General features: G+C 40.4%; 1 protein-coding gene across 2 annotated transcripts in view; it reads right to left on the bottom strand.

Annotated features, from left to right (window-relative positions):
- The window catches only part of COL8A1 (collagen type VIII alpha 1 chain), a 96,085-nt gene extending 81,127 nt beyond the window's left edge, over positions 1-14,958 (bottom strand). For both annotated transcript variants that reach the window (XM_065062470.1, XM_065062478.1), the window contains exon 1: positions 14,817-14,958. The gene's annotated coding sequence lies outside the window, so the exon portion shown is untranslated. The remainder of the gene's footprint in view (positions 1-14,816) is intronic.
- Positions 14,959-16,311: the final 1,353 nt, after the last annotated feature.

Below are 16,311 nucleotides of genomic sequence, written 5' to 3'. Positions count from 1 at the left end.
CTTTGACACTAAACTTTATATTTGGTAGGCTGGAACCAAAACCAGAAAATCCTGGAGCACGGCGAAAGCTCACATTTCTAACTATATCTGACAACTTAGGCGCACCATAAGGATTTAGTTTTCCTTTATAAATACGTAAATATTTGTTAGGTCATTCCTTTAGAGCAGTAACTGTAGAGACTATATGCTCAAACTGAGGGACACTTTTTTCCTTCAAATTCAGTTTTTAACAGTATAGCTTAGACATGAGGTGTCATAATTTCTGCCACGGCCTCTTTCTTCTTGTTGTTTCTGTGAGATGGCATGTGAAAAGACCTTGCATGGTAGTTACTATAGTAATAAATTCTCTTTAGCCTTATTTAAAATCCCGTTTTATTTCACAAAGGAACACAAAGAGGATGTAATCTATTTAATATAAAGGCTTTTTGAAACTTCAGCTTTTCAAAAGGAAAGGTTTGCATTTTTCTGTTTTCTGTTTTAAAGGCCCTTAACTGATAGTGCCATTGAATTTAATGCTGGCTATGAATGAGATTGTATAAAATAAATGGATGTGGTCTGTGGGAAGTACGTTTCTAGTTAAGGGAGAGTGCCACAATCATTTTTAGTGAGTGCAGGCATATAGTACTAGTGACAGTGGCTAGAAGCACCAGATGACTAAAGAGGTGAACCTGCTTTATGTGAACTCCTGGGCAGATGAGCCGTGTTTCAATAACCTCTGGAGTACAGACAATGGTGAATTCTGCTTGGTAGACAAACTCATTTCATTTTCAGTTATCATGCATTGAACTATAAAAGTTACTACGAAAGCTACACCAAGATACGTATGTGGTTGAGTGGTGGGGAGCAACTAGGTGGCAGAGCCTTTATAGAAAGAGGGCAGCTGATTAAAATGGGCTAGTGGTAGGCACACTTGCTGCTATGTGTTAACAAGGGTGAGAAGGGGTTTGCTTCCCCCTTTCCCTGGAGCCAAGCATAGTCCTCACCTACATGCTGCTTTCTTTGGCTGCATAGGCAATACAGGCAGTAATACCATATACGTTTTGAAGTAGTCAGAACCACAGTTCAGCCAAATTCAGTACCAGCCACTGTAATACGTGTCATGGATGGCAAATATTTATTGCCCTGGCCACTGCTTCCACCTCCTACGTTATACAAGAGAGCAGGAAGGAGACTCTCACCAGAGGTTAGGAAAACTGTGATTTATAACATTGGTGGTAGGTGGAACAGGGGAGACAGTGGGGCCAAGAGAGCCAAGTATTTTAAGCATCTGTTATAGGCCTGTGCCAGATGCAGGATACCAGACAAGATGTGCCATTTGTCTGTTCTTGAATGGAATTTCCTATGTCCCTAATACCAAGCAAACTCTGTTTATTTATAATATAACTACTTCTGGTTTTGTAGAGATGATATACAGCACATTTCATCTTTTCACTCTCACAATGACATTTAAACACTTAAAAAGTGATTTATTTAGCTGTGTAAATTCAGTCAGGCTTGGCGGGTATTTTGCCTTGTCATGGGTGAATCTGTAAAGGCTGGAAAGCTGCTCTGTTTAGGGATGCTGAATTGTGCAGTTTCCAGAAGTACGGTTTTGTCTTTTGCTTATCTGGGTTAAGGATGAGACCCAAGTTCTTATAAGACAGTAGGCACTGATTTCAAGTGGCCATTTTCATGGGCACAAAGAGAATAATAATTTGGGAAATGCTGACTGTCCTCTCTTGAAAGTGGAGTTTTTTTCCACTTTTAAGTGGGTGTACTTAGTGATTCCAATCATTTCCCAAATAAATAAGCAGGAATTTCTGATCAGAACTTTTTTTTTTTTTTCAGAATATGTGAATTCAAAACTACAGCTCTTTGGTGGAAATACATACATTAGTTATTAAGGAAACGTGTCTCATTTCCTGGAGTGCATTTTCAAACAAAACTAGAAAGAAATGTAACCTTCCCAGAGTATCTTATAATGAGATCAGTTACCTGGGAGCTGAGTATCCCACCTTGAAGTCTCAGTGCTACCTTGTTAATTGCATAGGCACAAATCCCAAACTACACTGAAGCTCAGATTGAAAAGTTAGTTCCAGGGAGAGGACACCTAAGAGAGGCTTCTTGACCTGGGCTCTTAATAGACCGCAGTTTTTCCACAGAAATGCCTTGGCTCCTTCCAAGGATAGAACGAGAGAATTAATAAATAAACAAAAATCTGCAAAACGGAAAAAGTGACAAGCTGTAGTGGCAAATTTGCTGATAAAAATATGAAGGCCCACAAAATTACTAATCATAACCCAAGTTTCTCCAGTGCTATTCCTTATAACCTTTTAGGTCACAAGTTATATTAAAACACATACAATTAACTGCACAAACAATCTGCATGAGCTCATCCCTTTCTGTCTCAGTTTTTCTGTTTGTAAAGCTGAGTCTGTACTGTATTCTTTGACTGGGGTATGGCTCTGAAGTCCAGCTTCTGAATGGAGTTGTTATTACATTAATTACTGCAGCAGATGTCAGTGAAAGTGCTGTCATTCAACAGTAAAAGCACAAACCGCAACCACCACCTTCCTTGTATTATTACATGTATAGACCTGACAAAGCAGAAAACAAATGTTCACACTTGCTTCTAGGTGTAATCTTCTGTTAGAAGAGTATTTTCCTCCTGCCCGTCCCCCCCCAAAGGCTTTTCCAGTACACTTAGCTGTAGCTAGAAAAAATACAGCTGCATTTTTTGGCTTTTATATAATAGCTTGAGCTCAACCCTCAGCAACAGCTTAGTCTAAGCTGTTTTACAAAACCATTTTTCTGTAAACGTTTTCATTCAATAGTTATTATGTGATACTGATGCTCCTTTAAAACACACTAGTGAGTTGGTGCCTTATCTTCCTGTTACCAGACTGGTCAGATAGTGCCTTGGGAGGTGGTCTGAAAGCTGGGGACAGAGGTGAGACAGGGCATTTAATGAAAGCTGAAATCTGAGTTCAAGTCCTGTGATAGACAGTCCAATGAGTTGATGATGAGTGACACAGTGAGTAGCATCTCAAGTGGCAGCTGAGTGGATATGGTCAGCTTGGAGAGGAATTTCTAAGCTCATGGCTTTGGAAACTGCTGTTGCCAAATGGACCTCACACAAAGAGGGCATAAAACACAGGATCCAGGCTGGGTTTCGGATGCATTTGCACTTAGGGGTACTCAAAATCTGGAGACAGGTCCTTTCTTTGAGGTTCAGGACATTCTCTAATGTAGCTAAATCACGCAGCTTACAGAGGCTGCTGTAAGGAGGCTGCTGCTTCCCACAGAGGTAAAGTCCGGCCAAGAATAGCATGTGTTTCCTCCTCTGCATCTAGCACAACTGCAGCTAAGTGGTTGCTTATGTTCAGAAATGAATGAAATATTCAATGAAAACAAGAATTTTCACTGACGCGACCACTGCTTCTTAATCATTACACAAAATAGCGTTGTCTTGCCCAAGCGTGCCTGGCTCTCTAAGGATAATGGAGACAGTACAGTGTTTGGATAGCTGCTGTTTCTTTCTGAAGACTGGGGAGGGTGTGCCTGTGTGAGGGCATGTTCACAAGAGGTTTAGCCCAGAAAAAAAATAGGTACATCTGGAAAGAGCATAATCCAGGTTGCCAGACTCTGGCACTGCTACTACAAATAATCCTTTCTCAGTAAAGTACCAAAATGTGGCTGTCTGGTTTGCCCACAAGTATCTGGGCATTTTTCTTGGCAGGCGTGGGTACTGGAAGTTATTTGGCATTTTGATTCCTGCCCCGACTAGTGTCTATCCTTTCTTTGCTGAAGATGGAAGGATACGCTTGTGGTTAAAACACTGGCCTAGGGATTAGGCAAAGTGTGTTCTGCTCAGATTTTAGTCTGCATCCTTGGCCAGGTCACTTAAGCAAGAATTTTGACAAGTGCTCAGCACCCACAAACAGGATCAGGTTTTTCAAAAGCTCTCTGCTTCCACTGAGGCGGCAGCCAGATGATCAAAGGAACTTTTCAGAAACTTTGGCTGCGAGTGTCACTGCTAGAGCTACTGGGTGCTGAGTGCTCATGAAAATCTGGTTCTCATTGAGGTGCCCGGATGGGAACCAAGCTCTCCAACTAGCCCCCATCGTCATGAGAAGACACTAGAGAATCTGGCCAGGAGTACTCTCTCAAAATGCTACACCACCAACTTTGTCTGTGCCTCAATTTCCTCTGAAATGAGAGTGATGTCGCCAGGGTGCTTGTAAGGATAAATTCATTAATCTACTGTATGTGATGTTCTTGGATACTTCTGCAGCCAGGAGAGGGAGGCGAAACATTTGTAGTATAATATCTTTCCAGACATACCAATGATCTGTGTAAACAGGAGTGTGTTAAGGGGATTGGAACAGGACCCCAGGAATCAGCTTTGCTCTATGACAGGTTCAGGAGCTGCTGTTCTTTGTTTTAAATCCTTGATCATAAGTCAGGACTCCAGCATACTAGGGGGTGTAAGAAATAGATCAAAAAGACTCACCCTGAAAAACCTTTATGCTAAAGAGAGTGGGATAGGGAGAATACATTGGAAGAAAATGACAAAGCTGTTCTGTTTAGTTGTTCACCTTCTGAACTCCCTGCCTGATGAGTACAGTAGTTTAATAATTTTCTTTTCTCACATGATATTTCTGTCTTCATATCCCACCAAAGCATTTGGTATTTTTTTTTTGAGATTCGAGGTTTTAGAATTTCAACTTTACAAGACCAGTTACTCTCCTTATACTAGATGTCCATATACAGCAGTATATATATATATTTTTTTTTGCAGGTGTATTTTTTGTTTTAAGACCGAAAAACCTTATTTTTAAAATGGATATATTTTTTTGTTTTTAACTTACAGTGGCCTCAATTTTGCCTCCAGATGGGGAAATCTGAAAGGTCCTGAGCATCCTGTGGTGCGTGCTGGAGCAGCCTTCCTTCTTTTTCTGAGCAGCCTCCCCTCACAGGATGTGACATTTTATTTCCAGCTGAGAGTGGAGCCCCCGCTCTGCCCCCCTCGTTTTTGGCCTTCCAGCACTGTCCGCATCTGTGTGAGCTAATGCTACCCAGATCCTTCTCAAAGGGGCACTGAGGCCTGGCACGCAGAAGCGAAGCCCCCAGGCTCTATCTGTGAAACCCAAGAAACCTCAAACACATTGTGTTTCCATAAATGCTCCTCAGCTGACCGAGCTGCGGGGAGTTTCTGCTCCCCTCAACCCTTGCCTCTCCTTTGGGAATGGGAGGCGCAGGCTTTAAATCAATTCTCTGACTGCTTATGTGCAGAAATGGCATTAACGTTAGGGCAGGCCAGAACCACAGAGCCACAACACGAGGCAGGAGGTGGTTAAACCAAGGTGAAGGGCCTGGCCTCACTGACAAGGGCCCATGGCTGCCCCATGCCCAGGCTGGCCCCAACCCTGCCCACAGCCCAGCAAGGTTGAGCTGTCACAACTCAGTGTCACCAGACTGGATCTGCTGACACAAACCCCTGCTATCTTGAATGCTTCTGGGTGTCAAGTACATTTCATGGTTTCTTAGAATCATAGAATAGTTTGGGTTGGAAGGGACTTTTGAAGGTCATCTAGTCCAATCCCCCTGCAATGAGCATCTTCACCTAGATCAGGCTGCTCAGAGCCCCATCCAGCCTGGCCTTGAATGTCTCCAGGGATGGGGCATCTACCACCTCTCTGGGCAACCTGTTCTGGTGTTTTACCACTCTCATTGTAAAAAATTAGGCTTCCCTAAAGTTTCAAAGATGTGTAAGTAGTTGAACAAGCCACTTTTGGTGGCAGAAGGGGAGAAGATGTGAAGGGTTGTTGCACCCTGAGCTGAGGTCTGTGGTGCTGAGTGCCAAGTGCCAAGTTACTTCTTCAGTTGGCTTCAGCTATGGTGGAAGTTGAGTGCGTGGTTCTGTCTCATGGTTAGGGCCATTATTTTGAAGGATAAGGCTGTATGTTGTGAGTGTCTATCAAGCTAAAATTCTACCTCTCAAAATATGCTTGATGCATGGAGCATTGAAAATACAATAGTTTTCTGTTCTCTTATTTGTGAAGTATTTGTTTTCATGAGATGAACAGTTAGTAGAAAGTTGAAAGCATGGGTAGCAAAGAAAATGGCTCTGAGCAGTCACAAATTGAGTTTGTTTTGCTTGTGTTTCATAGACCTTTTGTACTGAGTTCTAGAGAGTATTCAGCATACAAGTGACAGATGTGATGTTGAAAATAGTGTGTTTCAAAAGAATAATACAAAATATTCATTGCAAGTGAATTCTGAACTCAGTGAAAGGCAATTTTTGTGTTTGAAATTTGAATCTATGAGCTGTCTTGCCCTGACTGTGGAACAGAGATAGACCATAGGAATCACATCCCAAAATTAATCACAGAATAACAGAATGGTGGTGCCTGGAAGGGACCTCTGGAGATCATCTAGTCCAGCCTACCTGCAGGTTCACCCAGAGCAGGTTGCACAAGAATGCATTCAGGTGGATTTTTAATATCTGCAGAATAGGAGACTTCACAAACTCTCTGAGCAACCTGTTCCAATGCGCTGGTATGCTCAAAATAAAGAAGTTTCTCCTAATATTCAGATGGAATTTCCTGGGTTTGAGTTTGTGTCTGTTACCCTTTATCTTGTTATTGGGCACCACTGAAGATTCTGGCCACAAACTCTTGACGCTGACCCTTAAGATATTTATAAGCATTGATGAGATCCCCTCTCAGTCTTCTCCAGGCTGAACAGACCCAGCTCTCTCACTCTTTCCTCATAAGAAAGGTGCTCCAGACCTTTAATCATCTTCGTAGCCCTCTGCTGTACTCTCTCGAGTAGTTCCTTGACCTTCTTAAACTGGGGAGCCCAGAACTGGACACAATGCTCCAGATGTGGCCTCACCAGGGCAGAGTAGAGGGGGAGGAAAACCTCCCTCGACCTGCAGGTCACACTCTTCCTAATACACCCCAGGATACTGTTGACCTTCTTGGCCACAAGGGCACATTGCTGACTCATGGTCAACCTGTTGTCTGCCAGGACTCTCTGGTATTTCTCTGCAATACTGCTTTCCAATGGGCCAACCACTGACCTGTACTGGTGCCTGGGGTTATCCTTCCCCAGGTGCAAGACCTTACACTTGCTTTTGTTGAACTTCATTATGTTCCTCTATGCCCAAGTCTCTGGCCTGTCCATGTCTTGCTGAATAGCAGGACAACCTTCTGGTGTATCAGTCACTCCTCTCGGTTTTGTAGTACCAGCATCAGTAGCTTGGATTTTAGTTACTGAGCATTTGCAACTGGTTGCTTAAGAGCAATCTAAAACTGAAATGCAGTGAAGGTGACATTACAAAAGATGGCTGAGAAGAGTTGATTTTCTTTAAACTACAACTTGAAAGCCTTTTTATCCTTTTATAGCAATACAAAAATTACTGATTTGAATGAATCTTTAATCAAATATCAGCCTTGGATGTTAAACATACAGGTTTTCTTTAGTTACGTGATAATGTGAACAACGTCTTTAGCTGAGACTAGTAATGCAAGTTTAGGGAATCCTAAAATGTTGTGCATGTTTCCTGATGTAATAAGTTATGCCCAGAACTCCAAAAGATAATAATAGTCTGTAGGAGTTCCTGAGCATGTGAACTAAGAAAACAACTTTGCAATGGCAGTTTGGACTGTACTGCATGGACCTCCTAAACTGAGCTATGCTGGTTGGAACTGGAGGAGGGTAGGAATTCCTGTAACAGGCACAGAACATCCAACTACTGCACCACTTTTCTTTGTGGAAGACAGAAACTGCTGCTGCATCTGCACCTATATGCCCATACAGCAAATTAGTTCTGAGATCTCACTGCCCAGACTTGCATGCAACTTGTGTGTACAGTAGGAGCTCAGTTCGTCATGCACACCTTAATTCTTCACTAGAGCATATTTTTGGAGCTACTCATCTGGAAGGCTTGGATAGAATGGGGCAGGACCCTTCCAGTTGTTGCATTAATTCATGTAGGTAATTGCTACTTAATAAATACACAGGGTAGATCTTGTGAACTGGCATTTAGCCCGTGAATGCTGTGTTACACAAGTACTATGTCTTGTCTAGTGATCTACAGCAGCACATCACAAATTGTAACCACAACAAGTATTCCGGTCTCTGAATACATTGAAGCAGAGCCTAATAATGATTGCAGCCGTTTTTGAAAGCACAGCTGGATTTTGCTAAGCTCTGCCCACCCTCAGCAAAAGTCTTTCCATTCATTGGAGGGCTTGTGCTCTGTTTGAGAACTGTTTTTCACTCTCTTTGAGTTAACCAGAACTTGGCTTTGGACCTTTAAGTCCTCCTCCCTATCAGCTCAGCAACCACGGAGGCAGTTTATTGCTGAAAAGAAATCTAAGAATCGGTTTTGGCCAGCATTGTCTTGGAAAGTTCATTTTATTAACATGGTTTTGGTTTTATTTCAAAAACACTTTGACAAGCACTGACATTTTTGGAACCAGTAAAGCACAAGAGACTTACTCCTAAAGGCCTAAGTTTTGCATTTCTCTGCAGCGAACAATGTGATGTGCTACTATGGTAAATTCAATTTAAGCCACTGACTGAAAGGAAATAAGTACTGAGTGTTGTCTTTTTTTCTTCATTTTCTAAAATATGTTTTGTGTGAATGCTAGTGCTTGTGGAATGTACTTGTTTAACTAGTCTTTGCTTATTTGCTTTTTTTGTATAGTGCAGGTGACAGATACATCAATGCTGGCAACTTAAACTTTCCTCACAAGCCTGCTTTTATTGCTCAACTTTGACCTAAAGTAACTACCTCTTGACATTTTGCTGAGAACTGCCAACAAGGGGTCCCAGTTGTGTGTTTTATATTAATGTCCATCAACTGAGAGTTGGACTAAGAACACCTAATTCATTTACAAAGAAATACTGGGAAATATCTGAATACTTTTTTTATTTTTTTAAGGCAAGCAGAAAGAAAAATTCTGGTCTCTGAGCCACATAAAAGACTTGTTGTGATACTGTGCATTCACTGGAGCTCCACACATGGTGGGAAGAATGGAAGGGCAGAACAGAGGTAAGTCGTGTGTTGGCAGCAGCAGACTTGAATGCTATAATAGATTTCTTCAGTGGTAAATTGGTTGTGTATGGTTTGAGTGTCGCTGGGACTGTGCCATCTTCTGTTCTATGTCTTTGCAAATGATGTCGAGTAAATGAGAGGCAACGTAAGCATCTCCATTTTAGGGACTGTAGTGTATTATATATACACGGTGTTGCTTCACCTCATAACACTGGGTTTTGTTAGAAACTTGTTTTGTTCTCCAGAATTTTTAGTTGCAAAAATAGTCAAATGCTTTGCTTGAAGTTCCCTATGCAAGTCTATAGTGTGTTACTGTCCACTTCTTTCTTGCACTTTAGAGAAAATAGTGCAGCACTATGTTGGTCTGGAAAGAGTGGTTGCTATTTTGGTTAGCAGGAAACATATGCTGCAGATGTTTCAAAAATCTGTTTTTTAATATACCTTTGATATCTAGTACATCAAGCTGTTAGTTTTCACCCTTTAATAGCATGGGTTATGTATATTCTATATGTTGCTGTGATAGATTCCAAGGAACTCAAGTGAACTGGTGTACCTGACTCAGGAGTTCATGATTTTTAGTGCTATGGATATTTATTTAAAATAGAAGCTCTTTCTTAAGTTTGCAGTATATTTTTTTCATCTCAACTTTATTTTGGAGTGACTGCATAAATTGTATGACCTTTTTCTCCAGTTGCATAACCAGATTATATACGCCTTTCCTTACAAGAATGGAAAATAACTAGCTAGGTTAGTTTTTATTTTTTCTCTTTTGTTTTGATTTGTGTTTTGGGTGTGTTTTTTTGTTATTTTTGTTTTAGGTTTGAGTGTTCTTGTTGATACAATTTATTTATTTTTTGCAAATGTGGAGTTCTCAGAGGCTGACATTCTGAAGTGTTACAATTTGGGATTGCCAAAAATATTTGTGATAACTGGCCAGGTGTCTATAAACTAAGTGCAATAATCACATACACACACTTTTCTTGAAGAGGTGGAGAAAGCAAGTTGTACATATGATGTGTAACAGAAAGATGCTCTAGCTGCGTAATATTATGAATGGCGTGGCTGCTAGCTTGCTTCTCAAATCCTAAATTGGAAATTTCTTACCTCCCAAGAACTCTATATTATTTTTGAGTGCCCTCATGTTGAACTCGGTGTAGTTGTTGATGAGACCCTCTAAAGAATGATGTCCACATACGTGCACAGACACCACAGTCATCGGTTTACCGCATGCACACAGCACTGGGAATAGAACTTAAGACCTTCGCCTCCGCAAACACAGCTGCTCATCTGGCTGTGGGCTTTGTAGCCAGCAGAGGGAACTGACAAACACTCTCATAGGGCTGCTTTATATATTTTTTTTTTTTCTAACCAAGAGAGGGCACCGATTCTCACTCCCTTTTGATGGAAAAGGCCCATTACATGTCATCCCTCAACAGTTTCACCTGCCATTCAAGAAGCAACAGACTTACATTCATCTTGCTTTTGCTACAAAACATGGACTTGCATGAAGGAGTTTTAATCATCAAAAGATGTCCCTAGACTGCATAGTGGTGTTAATCCCCTGCAGTGCAATTATGAGACATTAAATTCATTACGCATCAAGACAATTACAGAAACACATCCAACATTTCAGGAGTACAGGGAGACCAAGCACAATTGTTTACTGATGTGTACAGAAAATAGGCACAGTTATTGCACAAGACCCACAAGAGGCTTCAAAACCAGGACTCATCATTATCTTTATAAACACACAGAGCTCCACAACTTTTGCTGAAGGATAATTCTGTTAGCACAAAGAACAGATCTCGCTTTCTGAGGGAAAGCCACAAAAAGGCGACATCACTTACACAAGAATCTAGAAAGCGTAAGGGGCAAAAGTAAGAAACTTTTGTACAGCTAAATACAGCTATTTGTTGTTTTCAAGCAGACAGAACAAGCCGCCTCTAATGTTTTTGTCTTTTCTTGTTCCTCACTACAATAACTCCATTGAACCATTGGTCTTTTAGAAATATGACACTAGTGAAAATTTTAAATTATCTCCCTGTAGAAGGAAAAAACCTACAGTTTAGAATAATTGGAAAGCCAAAAAACTAAGGGAAATTATAGGGATATATTTAAGCTTCAGGGATAAAACTTAATCTTTCCTCCCCTGAGATATATATAGCAAAACGTAGCATAATTGGGCAGAAAATTCTGCCTTGTAGATGTGCTCATGGACGTATCAAAATTATCCTGTCTTCTATGGCAGGTAGAGACACAACCATGAATGGTTCTTTTTCTAGTCCTTATCACTCCTGCTAGTCCTCCAGTTACCTCTCACACATTCACTATTTTATCTGTGCTAATTTTCAGTTTAAAAGAATAAGAGACAAGGCCTCCATTGCTAGGGCAAGTACTCTAGAAATCAAGTGCTGGAATGTGTTTGGTGGGGGTTTTATTTGTTTGTTGGGTGTTGTTGTTGTTGTGGGTTTTTTGTTGTTGTTTGTTTGTTTGTTTTGTGAATGCAGTATTTGCAAGGCCACAGGAGCAATTGGGAGTTTGTACCCTCTTAAATTAGCTCTAGGATTAAAAACTAAACACATAGGGCAAAGCTGGTGGGGTTTTTGGGGCTGTTTTCTTTTAGTGGGTATGAAATCATATCCTATACATTTGGCACATGACATGGCACCTGTATCCTATACAGGTGGCACATGACAGCAAATGTGGAAAAGGGAGAATGTATTCTATGTGACACATGAGTTCCATGTGAATAATTTTGCTTAAGCACTTTGTGCTTCTCTTTGAGCTCTTTATTGCTACTGAGTTACCAAGGCTGAGTTCTTACAGTTGGATGTTGCCCACCATTTCTAGTCCATGGCAGTGGATCTCTGCTGGCTCATCATGCCATGAGTGGGTTGGTCTCCTTCAACCACAGAGGGTAAAAAAGAGGTGGTCAATTGATTATTTATTTATTTATTTATTTACCCCCTCCAAGAATGATTCACAAATCCTGTTAAGGGGTTTGTAAAGGGTTTCACGGGAAGTTCAAAAGTGTTAGAAGCAAATTATCTCTCAAGATTTGTCACTGAAATTCTCCCTGCTGTTCGGCCCTGAAGAGTCACTCAAAAACAGATCAGCTGCAAAGCGATGGACTCTAAGACTGAATACGGCTGACTCTCTACCATGAAATTTCACTGTGACAACAACTGAAACAGCGCATGTATTTAGTATCAGCATGGCCAGAGGAAAACATTTCTCTGCCTCACAGAGAGGTGGGTGAAAAGACATTCATGAAGTTCATAATCTCTCAGAATCAGTGGTAGTGGCAGGCCTATGTATAGACAAGCAGACAGATATATGCCTATCCTGTGTTTCAAGGCATCTAGTCTAGCACTGCTGAGAGCACTGGGAGTTACACTAGGGGCTTAAGTGGACACTAGTGCCCTAAATGAATACCTAAAAAACCTAAACACAGCCATGAGGAGAAATGCCTGAGCATGCCTGCTTAACACTTAACTGGTGTATGGCTGAAAAATTAATACAGTGTCTTAACCTTTATTTTGTTATTTTAAAATGCTATGGCTGTTACTCAAAAAGTCTGAATTCCTTCTTCTCTCACTGATTCACTTTTTTAAACTGTGGTTGTAGCATTATTTTTAAATGACAGGTTTTTTTATCTCAATATCAGTATGCTTTGATCGTATAAAAAGGAGTTTCAGATCAGCCTAGCAAGTCAATAAATGCATTTCTAGACACTGCAGTTCTCCTAGAGAACTGCTGGGTGAAGTTTCCCTTCATCCCCTGCTGCAAAGTGATGCTAAGCTGAATTATCTACTCAGCCTAAGAGAGAAATTGCTCAGAGGAGATTCTGATCTAAATTAAATGTGTTCGTTTGAACAGAGTTTTCTTAATATGTCCTTCAATCTGTTTTTCAAATGCCAAAACATTACCTTTCACAGCAGGCTTTAATAAAAGGTATTTTGCTACATACACATTTCCTGTGGCAAATGCATTTTTTTTTCCTTGAGGATTGCTCTGTTAGAAATTTTGATTTATCTGATACAGTAAAAGTTTGTGTGAACAATGGGGCTTTACTGCCAGACTGTAGACCTAAATTCTGTATGCATTACACTTAAAATCACATATCTGTGTTTTACAAAAGGAGTGGTTTTGGAGAGAGAAGGGAGGTTTGCTATAAAAATCAGATGTTAACTAAGAAATAAAATTTTGTAGCTTAGAGATTGAATGCCAGTTATGAGAAAAATTATTGGGCTATATTCCTGTCTTCTACGGGCCATTTATATGGATTACCTGGATGCAAAATAGTTTTACTGTAAGCCTGCTATAGAAAGCACTGTACTTTGTTTTTAGATAGTTACATTTGTTTGGAGTGCTTTTTGTGGGTTGTTGTTGTTTTTTTTTTTTTTTTTTTTTTTCTCTTCTGAAGATACTTATGTAATCTTCCAGGCAAATAGCTGAAGGCAGTGTTTTCTTTTCCCCAGTAGTTACAATAGATAACATGTAAAATACAGAAAAAATCTTATACACAATACGTAGAAAAGGGTACTTTGAGCACAGTTCAGCTGTTATACAGTGCTATATCTTAAAACGTTGCAGCTAATATGAGTACAGCTATATGTGGACATAATTCTTTTTTAGAAGAGGCTTTTTAGTTGGAGAAAGACCAAAAAAAAGTATCAATTTAAGAAGAAAATAATTAGGCTATCAGGAAGGTAATATCAATTTTTATCTGCAGAATGTATTACATAGACTCCAAAAAAAATTATTCACAGACAGCATTCACTGCTTGCTTTTGGTAGTTCATGCTTTTCCTCCTCTCTGAGCACTGGAGAGAGGCATTCTAGGATTAGGATTTCTGTGATGGAATTTCTTTAAACAGGTGACTGCGAGTTAAAAGTGCACTGAGTCACAACATGAGAAACTGCTACTAGTCACTAACAGATTCATCTCTGTGAGGATGGATAGACGAATAGAGGGAAGTGTGAACACGGTTTTGAAACACTTTTTAACGTTTCAGCTGTTCAGTAGCTGTCTCTGAGGCACTTAACTCTTCCTTTCTTTAGCATTAGAAATGCCCATGTAGGCAAACTGTAGATAAAATACAATTCAAGCTGATCTAGACATTTCATAGACACACAAGGTCTGTTGTTCCAAGAAGCAGAACTTTGTTTGTGAAATGTGTAATTGGAGCATATTTGATACCAGATAGTGAATTCCATCAGCCTTATTACTGTGCTTCTGCGAGAGCTTAGGATTCATGACACTTTTTTTTTTTTAAAGCAGTGAAACACTTCAGTCCCAATATTAGTTCAATCTGTCTAGTAAATAATAATAGTAATTAGAAAACAGTTCTTCAATCCCTTCCTTAAATTAGCACTGAGCATTTTCTTTTCCTCAAACAATTTAAGGAAGCCTTAGAGTGTAGGGGTTTTTTATAGTTTTGATTGGACTGAGAGAGAGACTACTAAGAGAGATAATAAATGGCTAGAATTGGTCTGGGTATACTTATCTCTTCAAAATCAATCAGAAAGGGAGAGAAGACCTCTTCACAGCCACACAGTGTTTCCCAGCAAGATCCATTTTTATTTCATTGCTAAAACAACAGACTGTTACTAACTTAAATGTCAGATGACACTACATCTAAAAAAAAAAAAGGGAGGGGGGGGGGGGAAGCCAGCACCACCCAGCAAGGCAGTGCTAGAGTTTATGTTAAGACTTCCTGACGATAGCTGGTTAGAACAGAAACCTGAAGTAGCAGTAATCTTACCTTGAATATACAAGATCCAAGGAAGAGAAGATCAGTGGCTCAAAACAGTGGAGGACTGAGAAAGTGCTCTGATCTGCTGCTGGTAGCATGCACTTGGCTTTTATGTGCAGGTGGGAGGAGCTGCTCCCCACGGTAGGTGGGCAGGGAGGATAGCAGGCAGACACAGCCTTCAGAAGGCATTGTCGAGGAGGTTTTTGCTCTTTGGGGACAGAGAGAGGGAGAACAAGCAAGCTGGATGGCATTTACAGGAGAAATAGGGTTGGATCTATTTGTTGTTGGTTTTCCTTTAAATATTTAGTTACTAAAGATTTTCTACTGTATTTGTTTCTCTGAGTCTCTGAATTATTCCAGTTACAGTCACAATGCTACTAAGGCTCATTTGTTGTTTTGGAAGGATTTTTACAGCAGTGAGATAATGCAAAGTAGTTATCAGACAGGCTGATGTTTCCCCTTCTAAGAAGGAACAGATAGGAAGAAGCAGCCCCTTGATCCTTGAAGCTGTCTGTTTAGTCAGGGATTGAACTTCCTTTATATTCCAAATGTCTACTGGATCTCAGCTCCGGAATCCTCCTAAGTTTCTGTTGTGCTGAGCTACCCAGCTTCTCCTTGATGCAACTGTATTATGTTCCATCTACACACTGACTTTCTAGCAGCTTAGGGAAGTTTTATTGTCCCTGTGTCTGAGTTCTAAACAATTTTCCCAACTGGTATTCTCAAAAGGCAAATGTAGCCAAAAAGACAAACCAGTAGGAATACGCATTCCTGGTGGTTTCTTTGTAAAATTGTTCATTGTTTGTTTTAACTCATTCATTGCTTTCATGGCACAGATGAGTGGATGACACAATGCCCAGACCCTGGCTCTTGCAGGTGAAACAGACAACTGTGCCCATCTGGAACATGCTAATTCTGCATTTGCACGTGCCCTTGCATGAGGCATCTGGGCCTGTATTATAGTATTTACCACAATACACAAGTAAAGTGTGTGTTGTATTGGAACATCAGTGAGTGGAGAAAGCTGGGAAGACAGTGATGTGAAATCAAGGGAAAGGCCAGAGGTGCATCCCAATTTAAAATCCAGGGAGGGCCATGCAGAAAAATGATTGAGAACTTGAGTTTACAGAATTGAGATAAGCAAATTTGCAGTGAAAGTGATGGAGATATGATACATATTGCTTCTTGCACTAAAGAGGCAAACTGGTCACTGGATAAGGAAGTCTGAGATGCTTATAGAACTTGGGAACTTCCATTAATATCCTGAATGAGCTCTCAGACTCCTGTGTCTGTCTTTTGAGTTCCGAATATGCTAAGTGTCAATGGGTCTCAGATTCTAAGATGTTGGGAATGCATATGAAGTCTTAGGATGGACTCAGAATAACATTCACTTCTTTATCTTTTCCTTTTCTCTTGATTATAATGAGCATTAAAAAAAAAAAAAGTAGTATTGAGTTGATCAGAACATATTTAGTTGCATGCAACTTTAATTGGTTTTGTCTTT

This window comes from Columba livia, chromosome 1 (assembly GCF_036013475.1).
Source record: "Columba livia isolate bColLiv1 breed racing homer chromosome 1, bColLiv1.pat.W.v2, whole genome shotgun sequence".
Classification (NCBI taxonomy): Eukaryota; Metazoa; Chordata; class Aves; order Columbiformes; family Columbidae; genus Columba; species Columba livia.
Note: the sequence above shows the minus strand (reverse complement) of the source record. Positions and strands in the feature narration are given on the sequence as shown.